This window comes from Cyprinodon tularosa, unplaced genomic scaffold (assembly GCF_016077235.1).
Source record: "Cyprinodon tularosa strain WSP-4 unplaced genomic scaffold, ASM1607723v1 ctg90, whole genome shotgun sequence".
Lineage (NCBI taxonomy): Eukaryota > Metazoa > Chordata > Actinopteri > Cyprinodontiformes > Cyprinodontidae > Cyprinodon > Cyprinodon tularosa.
This window is the reverse complement of record NW_024039674.1, coordinates 2,750,338-2,761,492: the sequence shown is the minus strand read 5'-3', so window position 1 is coordinate 2,761,492 and position 11,155 is coordinate 2,750,338. Positions and strand designations below refer to the sequence as shown.

The following is an 11,155-nucleotide window of genomic DNA, read 5'->3' as shown; positions in this document are numbered from 1 at the left end:
GAGAAGTGATACGAGCATCCTGTTTTCAACGTCTTTTTCTGTTTTATTCTACAGCTAGAAGGGGTGTATTATCTTAATCAAAACAGTAACAAGTGGCCGTACACAAAGTTGTTAGTTGGGTAGAAGACAGAAAGATATTTTGACTATCTATCTATCTATCTATCTATCTATCTATCTATCTATCTATCTATCTATCTATCTATCTATCTATCTATCTATCTATCTAGAGAAAAGGCAAATAAAAAAATAAGAAAAAAGTAGTTGTTAAAACCCAGATGAAATGACGTCACGCGTGACCCACACCGCATCGCGAGATGCCCCGCCATATTGCAAATGCAGACCTGTAAACACAGATCGCCTGTCATCAGAAACGCTGTAAAACTTTTTACGTGCAAGATAATTCAAGTCCAATGAAGAAAAGTGAGCAGATGGATACAACATAGTCATTACCATTTAATAACGAGCTATAATGAAAATGACTAGATTTCCCTCTTCAGGTAAGTCTACACAGCCCTGCTGACTGCCTGAGAGGTGAGAGCGCTTATCTAAACCAATCATTAATGTGTGAATACATTCTATAGGTATAATTTGATCATTTGCATGCTCCAAGTCATGATCATACTTGACTTTGTTCTTATTGAATATCTTTTAGTTTCCCCCCATGGACTTGAATGTATTTTATTGCTTAGTTTATTCATTTATTTGTTTTATTGATGCTGCAGACTTGGGTGTGTAAACCGTTCAATGAATAAAGTCTGACTGGGAAGCATCTGTCATTCCCCTTGCATGCATAGGGAGTTCATGCAGACTCCAAAAATAAACTCCTGGCATTAAATAAAACCTCTTCCCTTCATGCATTTCTATTCATACAGCAATCCCCCATCAGATAAGATGATTATCGCCTGCATGAAATACTAGAGTTTTATTTCATTATTTATTCCAGTTTATGTAAGCTTCTCACTTTTGGAGCACTAAGGCTGTGGATCACAAACAGCAATGCAGATACATGCCAAATGAAACCTGAAACAGATGTGATCTTAAAGTGAGGGTTAATTTCACAGAAACTTCAGGTCTTCTGATTTTTTTCTTAATTTTTAGAACTTGGGGAAGAATAACCTATCAAACTTCTATATGAATAATATGTCTGCAGGTGCCTTAGATTTAATTATTGCTAGAGTGGAGTGGATGGAGGGATGTGATTGGAAAGACCCTACCTCAGACTGGTGTGGTAAGCCTGTTTATGATGTAAAACATTTTTTTTTTTTTTTTTACACATTTTCTTATAAATTATTATTTTCATATAAATCTAAATTGTCTATCCTAATTATGTTATCTTCTTCCATCTCAGGCATTAATAGGAGCCAAAGCAGCCAGACGGTTTTTCCTTCCAGTTCAAAGACGGTCAGCAGATGAACCTTTAAGCCACAGAAACTTCTTCAGATCAATAGGTAAAATAAAAATGGAATATTTGAAAAAGGAAACAAAAACATTTAATGTATATTTTAGATGAAAATCTACTTTTTCAACACGTCAAAACAGATATAAGCCGATGGCTGATGCACACATTGGTAAAAGGCTTTGGAAGGAAAACGATGGAAGACCAAATTCTGCAAAGAGGATGAAGTTTGCAGAAGAAACCTCAAAATATTCCAATGAAGGTGAATGTCTTTTTGAGCGATCTGTAAATTAATAAAAAAAATATATGTATATTATACATTTTTGTATAGAAACCTGCAGCAAATGGAGGAAAATAAAAAAGTCCAGTAATTTCCAACCAGATATGCCCAGTCAGAGATATCAATCATTACTAACAGAAAGATTAAAATGTCTTAAATATCTGGAAATATGTAATTGCTATCACTATACACTATGGTTTTCCCCTTTATTAAAAAAAGCCTTAAAATGAATATTCTCTTTATTTTATTACAGCAAATCTCAAAGTAAAATAGGTAAAACCTACATGGTTTCAGTGTAGAGAGAGAGAAGAATCTTTATTTATGTAGCACTAGTTTGCAGCCAAGGTAAAATCAGTGTTTAAATGGATCTCTAATGTAGATAATAAATAGATAAGATAATTAGGTGTTGGCAGCCATGCAGATCCATATTTTGTAAGGTTCCTCTTTGAGTGAATGCCAAGTATCAAACCAGGAAGAGCTGAGTTTGCAATTAGTTTGTTGTTTTTTTAGGCAGCTTTTAGGCTGAAGGTAAGCCAAAGATTAAAGATTATTCTTTATTAATATTACATCAGATTAAAATTGCTCCTTTATGCAAACTGGATTACTCGCCTTCCACTTTATTAACAGTAGATTTTCCCCAAATAAATGCATCTTGTTTAGATTCCTGTGAGTTTCCGGTGACCATATGAAGAGCTTCTGGAATAAAAAAAATTTAAAAAGGGATATTTTCTACTTATCCAAAAGTGATTTATTTGACTGATGATGTTCCTGAGTGTGCACCAGAAGCAGGACTGAACCTTTCCATCTTTAACAGATTGTGTCTTTTGTCACTAAAGGTGGCAAATATTTATGAAGTTATTCAAACTGAGAAAAAAAAAAGTACATTATTAACATTTAAGTCTATGTGTGTCCTGCAGTTGAGCAGCAGGCAATCGCTGTTAAAGAAGAGGTTCCTGATCTGTGGAGCTCTAGTTTGGATCAACAGAATCCAGCAGTCCTTCGGATAAAGAAGGAAGACGATCCAGATGGAGAGCCGCTTATTGAGCTGGGAGAGCCTGATGGCAACAGTTTTCCATTCAACGTTGTCACAGTGAAGATTGAAGACCATGATGAGAATCCTCACTCATCAGAGCATCAACACATCAAAAAAGAAAACAAAATGGAGGAGGAAGCTCCAACCAGCGGTGAAGAGAAGACTTCAGCTTCCTCTGATACTGAAGTCAGCGCTGAAGATGATGATTGTGAGGTTCACTCATCAGCTTCTGGATCTAAACATGAAGACACGGGGGAGACCAAGCACCATCAGTCAGGAGAGAGATCCTCAAACTGTTGGAATGACGCACATTTTTCTACAACAGAGCGAAAAGTAGATTCACAACAAGTCCTGGATGAGAAGAAGTTATTAGTTTGTGACGACTGTGGTAAACCGTTTTACTATCTGTATCACCTCAAGCGCCACATGGCCCGCCACACAGGAGAGAAACCCTTTCAGTGTGATAAATGTGGGAAAAAGTTCAGTTTGAGGGGGAATCTAAACCAGCACATGACGATTCATAAAGGAGAAAAACCTTTTGCTTGCAGCTTCTGTGACCGACGCTTCAGACTGAGCAGCTATCTTCAAGCACACATAGTGACACATTTAGGAGTGAAGGCCTTTACCTGCCAGCATTGTGGGGAAAGATTCACGCGAGAGGGAGCTCTGAAGCGACATGTCGTAAGGCACACTGGTGTGAAACCATTTCCCTGTGCCATATGTGAGAAGAGATTCTACCGGAAGTCTGATTTGAAGTATCACATGCTGGTTCACGCTAGACAGCACAAGGTCAGCTCTAGACCTAGGAACTTTGCTTGTGATGAATGTGGGAAAAGATTTCATCACAAGTCTCATGTAACGAGACACATGATCACCCACACTGGGGAAAAAGCATTCAGCTGTGATGTTTGTGATGTTATGTTCAAATGGGAGAGCGCTTTAAGGAGACATAGAAGGAGGTTTCACAATCAGTAGTAACTGCTTCCTTGGTTCAGTCATGTATTTCTTTAGCTTATGCTTTATTGTGCCGATAATTCTGTGTAATTGGAATGGATTAAGCTAATTAGACAAAAAAAAAGAAAAAGGAAAGGAATAAGATTTACTCATAGAAATTTAATTAAAAAGCATTTGGTGTACATTATTGAATGTGACCAGCCAACGCTGAATTCCACCCCTCAACCTCCATGACGGTTTCTGACAGGTCTCTGCTCCAGCAGGCATCTCTGTGCATTTGGGTTCTGCATAAGTCAAGTGATGAACCTCTGATCCGACTCAAGGTTTCTGCACAGTCTTGAAAAGTAGGGTTGTGATTTTGACAAGTATTAATATAATCATGGAAATAAAGAAGAGATGCATTAATAAATATTCAATTTGCATTACTTGTCTTTTAAATCAAAACATCTCAATAATCATGATTTATTGTAAAAGATCCAGCTCACGGTTTCCCCCTTAAATTATGTTTTATTCTTTGTTGACTTTTGTCTTTGGGATGAAAGCACTTTTTTCCTGAAACGATTATTCTCTGCGACTATAGGGAGTCCTAGAAACACTTTTATTATGGAATTACAGATAATTTGGGGAGAAATATTTGGATATTTATCTCATAAATAATTATTTGTGTTTTAATGTAGTTATTTTTTTATTCTTTTTTTTTGTTGTATGAAAAGAAGTTTTAAATAATAGCTGTCTCAAAATGATTGTCGGACCCCTTCTCATGAGGAGGCAGATGTCTAACTTGCTTTGCAGATGATTGTGATGAATTCAAATGGATCTGTTAATGCTTTACATTTTGAAAAACTACAATTCCAGTGTGTCAGCTACGGATATCCCAGTTCATATAACTTTGTAAATAGGCAGTATAAAATAAATATCTATCATCGGATCAGTTTTAAGTCCAAATAGGAACAATCATGATCCCTTTTCCCTGCTGATTTAACTCAAAGAAGTAGATTATACTTTCTCTGTTTTAAGAGGAGACCCATTTGCACAATGTGTATTAAACCCTAAATGAGAGCCTAATAAAATTTTCTGTAATCTAAAAACAGTTTCCATTAACTACAAACCATGCATTTTATATATGTTTGACATAGAATGTTTCAATGTTAAAATGAATAAATAAAACTGTTTCATTCTCAAATGTGTTTTGTTACAATACCACATTAAGAGCTTCTAAAAGCTGATTTCATAGCAAGCAATGTCCAATAGATGGCAGCAGAGTGACATGCGACAAGTTGAAGGTTGAATATGGGGCTGCAACTAGTAATTATTTTGTAAATCGATTAATCTGTCAATTATTCTTTTAGTTAATTAATAATCGGATAGCCAAAGATTCCTTAAAGAAGACTTTTTACTAAATTAAACCAGGTGAAACTCAAACGATTCCCCTGTGACTAAATTTCTCTGAGAGACTGTATATTCGTGCAAGTTGTGCAGGCTTGATATTGAGGCAACGCAGCACCTTCCAGCTGGGATCTATAGGTGTGTTTACTGTAAAATGACCAAACCTAACATTACATTTATTTATAGGATTTTACCAAGCTATGCGCTGGTCCTCAAGGGAAATGCAGTCTTCCTTAAGGCAAAACAATGCAGGTTTTGTCCGCTGAGTGGAGCCAAAATTGACCAAAACAAATTTCTTTGGAATTGCTTTAACCAAAAACTGTTCTGTTAAAATCTGCACCACTATTACCCATATTACTGAAGATGGATTGAGGTTAGGCGCTGAGAACAGAGGGTGAGCCTAGAACAGCGGAGGCGTAGAGCAGAACGTATAGGAGAAGGAAGAAATAAGACTTTACAGTGTGCTGTGCCAGTACTGTATATGAAAGACTGCAAACAGGGATGTAAGAAAATATGGTGTTCCAATGGACCCCAGAGCAGGCTAGGTGTCACCGCCAGTACAGTGTCTTGGTTCCTGTAAAGCAGCCTATGTAAAAGCTTTCGTAATTTTCTTTGTGAGAGACGTTGACAGTGAAACAGCTAAAATGTAGCCTTTATTGCATCTTAGACCAAATAATGTTTTAATGTTTTCTCTGTTTAATTAGGTGCCTTCCAGGCCCAAAATTTATCACATGTACTTTTACTGAAAAACATTTATTTGGACATGTTCAGACAGAAAGTGCTGAAAGATTTGAACTCCTGCTGTTTCCAGATAATCTCAGCATTAAATGGATTCTACAGCCTGCGCTATCCCACAACTGATGATTGAATTGCTCTGCTGGTTTGGCATCAGCTAACGTGTGGAGGTGGATCCACATGTTCCAAAGAAGTCTGGACCCCTCCGGTGAATTGCTGCAATGCCTCTGTCAGTTCCAGCATTCACGCATGAATAGGAACCACAAACACAAAAGAAAAATGTCACAAATCAACACCATGATCAGATTTTATTATGATGTTATTTACTTAGCATATGACTTGACAGAATTGAGCTGGATTCTTAGAGCAGAAAAAATCAGTTTGACATTGATTGACAGAAGCTTATTTTCAATGACAACATGTGATCCATTAAAAAAATCTTCAAAGCTAACAATGAAAAGAAATGAGTGCTATATATGCACTGTAAAAAAAAACGGCCTCATTTTACGGTAAAAAACTGGCAGCTGAGTTGCCAGAAGTTTACCGTCTTTATACGGTAAAATTCTGGCAACCAAAACTGCCAGTTTTTTACCGTATTTCTAAAATACAGTAAAATTCTGGCAACCAAAGCTGCCAGTTTTTTACTGTATTTCTAAAATACGGTAAAATTCTGGCAACCACAGCTGCCAGTTTTTTACCGTATTTGCTAAATGCAGGATTTTACCGTATTTTTAATATACGGTAAAATTCTGGCAACCACAGCTGCCAGTTTTTTACCGTATTTGCTAAATGCAGGATTTCACCGTATTTTTAAAATACGGTAAAATTCTGGCAACCACAGCTGCCAGTTTTTTACCGTATTTGCTAAATGCAGGATTTTACCGTATTTTTAAAATACGGTAAAATTCTGGCAACCACAGCTGCCAGTTTTTTACCGTATTTGCTAAATGCAGGATTTTACCGTATTTTTAAAATACGGTAAAATTCTGGCAACCACAGCTGCCAGTTTTTTACCGTATTTGCTAAATGCAGGATTTTACCGTATTTTTAATATACGGTAAAATTCTGGCAACCACAGCTGCCAGTTTTTTACCGTATTTGCTAAATGCAGGATTTTACCGTATTTTTAATATACGGTAAAATTCTGGCAACCACAGCTGCCAGTTTATTACCGTATTTTGTAAATGCAGGATTCTACCGTATTTTTAAAATACGGTAAAATACCGTACTTCCTAAAATATTAAAAAAAAAATAAAATGTGGTTTTGCCGTAGTAAATACGGTCATGCTGACTGAGGCATAATATCTCCATGAGTGAAAAACACATCCAGACTGGATGATATATTGACATTTTATTGTAAACCCTCCCCCCCAAAAAAAACTTAGGCTATGGTAAATTACTGGTCTCTGTTCCTACCAGAATTTTACCATACAAATTATAGTACAACACACAAGGAAGTGTAACTTGTCAAGCATTTCTATACAGAAAGTTATAAAGAAAATAATTTCTAATTAAACAAAAATACAGATTACGAGTAATCCACTTAAAGAAACAATTTCTATTTAAAAAGTCAAGTTAAAAAAAGAACTGATTCTATTTTCTGTCCAGTTTCCTCACGGTATTACTGAGATCTGGAAAACAGAAACAAAACAAACAGTATGTGTCCACATAAGAGATAACATATTGTAGAAGACAAAATGGTGATAAAAGGATTCTTGTTCTGGGTTGAGAGTCACAAGTCGCTGAGATCAGACGTTGCTCAGGATGGTTGTAGTCTTCCCAGTCACAGGTTGAAATTGAGACTCGCATGTTGTCAATCGGGTGTTTCCTCTCTGCTGGAAAACAAAAAGAAAAAGTTAGAAAGATGCACTACATGAACATCTTATTCGCTTAAATGTTTGTTTCACCTTTGTTGACTTGCATATGGACACAGGTACTTCAACCAGGTGGTGCGATCATTTCTGACTGAAAATTCAGTAGTTAAACCTTTGTTTGTTGTCAACAGGTGTGATCCTCTGGTCTGCAACCAGACAAAATACACAAACAAAAAACAAATAAAAACAAATATAACTGTTTTAGGCAATTTATGAAATAGATACTCACCATTTATCTGAGTCTCATGAAGGCCAATAGGTTGTCTTCAACCATTTATGTAAGTGACATTTCCTGCAAGCTAGCAGAAACAAAGCTGTAAATGTGAACACTTTTCATACAGGCAAACAAATTGATAAGCCTACAGCTGAGACAATTTATGCTAGGTTAGTTTTTCTCAGTCACTTTTGGTGCATTTCTCAAGTCATTGTTGGCATTTACAAAACTGTAAGCGCATTTCTCAAAGCAATTTGTAGAAACAGGAAAAATAGCATTTGTTTGCTTTCAAAATCCTTAGTTCAGCTCTTAAAATTCTTTCTGTTAACATATCAGTGACTCAAAATAATAAGTTATTAGTGATGGGCTATCTGAAGCCAGGCTTCGAGGCTTGTACCGAGTAATAAGGGGGCGTGTCAATGAAGCCCCGCTTCGAGGCCTGTGTTGTCTTGTTGAAAACCACGTGACTGGCAACAAACGAGGCCTCGCATTGCATTGGTCACGTGACTGCTTCATTTTGCGTGTCGGTTTTCAAAAATAAAAGCGCGATGAATCCTGTTTATCGTGGGTTGTAGTAGGTGGTTTAGTATCAGCAGAACTGTTTTCATCAGCAGTGGTTGAAATGGAGCTGTCGAAAAAGAGAAAAACCTCTCATATGTGGGAGTATTATGAGATGACAGATCACACTCACAACCTGAAACAGTGAAAAAAGTCCTATTCCTAAATAAAAACAATTAAACCTAAAATCCAGAAATTTCTATATTTTCTTTTGTTTAATCAGGAGATGCATCAGAATCACACATCAAAACCAGACTAAAAGCCATTAGAAGAGGCAAACTCTATGTGTAACTTAATATTAAGAATCAGAACTAGAACTCCCAGGAAGAGATGATTTTAAACAAATTCTGTCTTTAAGGAAGCAAGTTTCAAGCTCAAAGTATACAGAGTCTGCAGCAACAGTCACTCAGTTCTCAATACATTAAAGTAACACATATCTTCATTGTCTAATAAGTCCATGACATAAAAGAAAACCACTGATGGTCAAGGATTAGATTGGCTACAAATCATTTTAATCATTAAAACATGATAATTAAATAGGACTCTCCTCTTACTAAACATGAGTTTGATGAAAACTTTGTGACAATATTGCATTTCCTAATATTTGGAAGTATGATCCAACTGAGTAATCAGGCTGTTACAGTTTCACCAGCAGATGTCACTAGTGAGAGATGAATGAAGCATCGAGTAATGAACTTTTTTCAACACTTTGCGTTGGAAAGCTTCATTGCTTCATGAGGCTTCACTTGCCCATCACTATAAGTTATAGTCTCTCTATGTACAGATAAGACAGTCAAATTGATTAGTCATGAGAAGAGACTACAAAAGGATCATTTACGCCAGTGTTTCTCAACCCTGCTCCTCACCACCCCCTGCTCTGCATGTTTTAGATGTGCCTCTACTCCAGAACAGCTGATTCAAATGATTGGATGACAATCAAGTACTGCAGAAGCTTGTTAATCATCCAGAGATACAATTCAGGTGTGTGGCAGAAGGGAAATACCTAAGCCTGCAGGACAGGGTGACGCTGAAGCCAGGATTGAGAAACACTGATTTACGCTTTTGCTATAATTTATTCATGGACCATGCCTTGGTGATTCAGAAAGAAAAAGACAGAAATGCAGAGAACAAAAAAAGTAGAAAAGGAGCCACAGGACAATCTCCTCAAGGAAAACTGTACAGTGCTGTAGAAATTACATTACATTTTAATTTCCATAGTCACTTTGTTCCTTAACTCCACTGAGGATCTTTTTTCCTCAGTGGGGTTAAGGAATGAACAGTAGGGTGGGAGGACCTCCATCAGCGTCATGTTGTGGGTCTCAGCCATGTCCTGATGTTGGACTGATGGAAACTGGCAGATGTCCTCAGCCTCTTCTGACTCTTCTTCTGCTTTCCTCCCAACTATTTCCTCCTCAGCCTCACTCCTCTTCTTCTCTCTGGCTGTTCACTCTGTCCAGATACTTGTTCATCAGTTCTCAGACATGTAACATTGTGTTGTGTTCTGACTATATAGAGCATAATGTTGCCAACTGATGGTTCACAAGATGCACCTCCAATCTGTTTCAGAAAACTGGTTGATCGTTGGTTGAGCTAATGGTTCATACACTGACCTGTTAGAGAAACTCAGGACTCACTTGGGAGCAATTTACCAATTCAGGACAGATTTAGAAAATAATAGAATATAAATTAATTAATATATGATTCACATTATGACAACTTTAAGACTTATGCATGTTAAGACTTACACAATGAACTGATGCTATTTTGGAAGTTGAGAATTCAACACTGACACGTTGTTGTCCTGTTGTCCTCATTTTCTGTATACACCCTTTATCCTCCGGGTCAAAATGACCCGTCTTCACTAAACCCCCAATATAAGCAGCTTAATTGAATTTTAAACACCAAATTCTATCTTGTATATTGTCACTCACCACAAAATGTGTGAATACTTGAGTTTTCCCTCTCCACTTGAATTTCTATAGCTTAAGAAAAAAAATGTGCAAAATGAGTTTCGAATGCATTTTTATACATCACAGTGACTAATTTTCTTTTACTTTTCTCCAGTGAACAAGAGGATGTACAATACAAAAATATGAAAAATAACATAACCCATTCAACTAATTGGCACATGTAGGGCAGTATGCAAGTGCACAGTCTTTGCAGATATATTTCTTACACCTGCAGCACACAGTATGTGTTTTACAGTCCGAGGGCAGAACTGACATCTCTTCCTCTTACTTGGCTTAGCTGGGGAAGTGGCTGTGGTAGATGGATCCTCAGGTTGATCAGGAGCTGCTGCACTCTGAATAGCTTTCACAACTGCTGCTGAGGCTTCTGTGCGGGGGACATGCTTCCTTCTTTCAATGAGTGGAGTTACAAGTGCCTTTCCTAGCTGCTCCAGGAACACCCTCCTCTTGTTGTGCTTATGAGACATCCAGGTTGGGTTGATCTCTATCCAAATCACAAAGGCATTGTAGGAGGACACATCAATGATGTTGTGGAAGATGACCAGGGGCTCCAATCACCTTATCTAGGTTGTCCACATCTCCTTTGTTTCGGTTGAATTCCAGGATAATGATTGGCTTCCTGTCCTCACGGTCACTAGTGTCGCCGTCTTTGTGCAGTGTGCTCAGAAGAACTACATTCTTGTTTTTTTTGGGAGGTAGGAAACTAGAGTGGTGGTGGGTGTGAAGGCAAACTTTGAGGAGAAGACCTCTCTCTCCTT

At 37.3% G+C, this 11,155-nt stretch overlaps 2 long non-coding RNA genes across 4 annotated transcripts; one reads left to right on the top strand and one right to left on the bottom strand.

The window, feature by feature from the left end:
• The first annotated feature begins 249 nt into the window (after positions 1–249).
• Positions 250–1,615, top strand: LOC119776010. The gene is made up of 3 exons (XR_005279722.1): positions 250–1,228; positions 1,349–1,448; positions 1,540–1,615. It is a non-coding gene; the product is annotated as an uncharacterized LOC119776010 (long non-coding RNA).
• Positions 1,616–7,180: 5,565 nt separating this feature from the next.
• LOC119775936 lies at positions 7,181–10,940 on the bottom strand. Of its 3 annotated transcripts, XR_005279715.1 has the most exons (4): positions 10,669–10,940; positions 10,362–10,412; positions 7,692–7,804; positions 7,181–7,619 (listed from the first exon to the last, which is right to left on the bottom strand). It is a non-coding gene; the product is annotated as an uncharacterized LOC119775936 (long non-coding RNA). The 3 variants fall into 3 exon arrangements; XR_005279714.1 differs by having other exon boundaries at positions 10,362–10,940; XR_005279713.1 differs by lacking the exons at positions 10,362–10,412; positions 10,669–10,940 and adding an exon at positions 7,888–7,942.
• Positions 10,941–11,155: the final 215 nt, after the last annotated feature.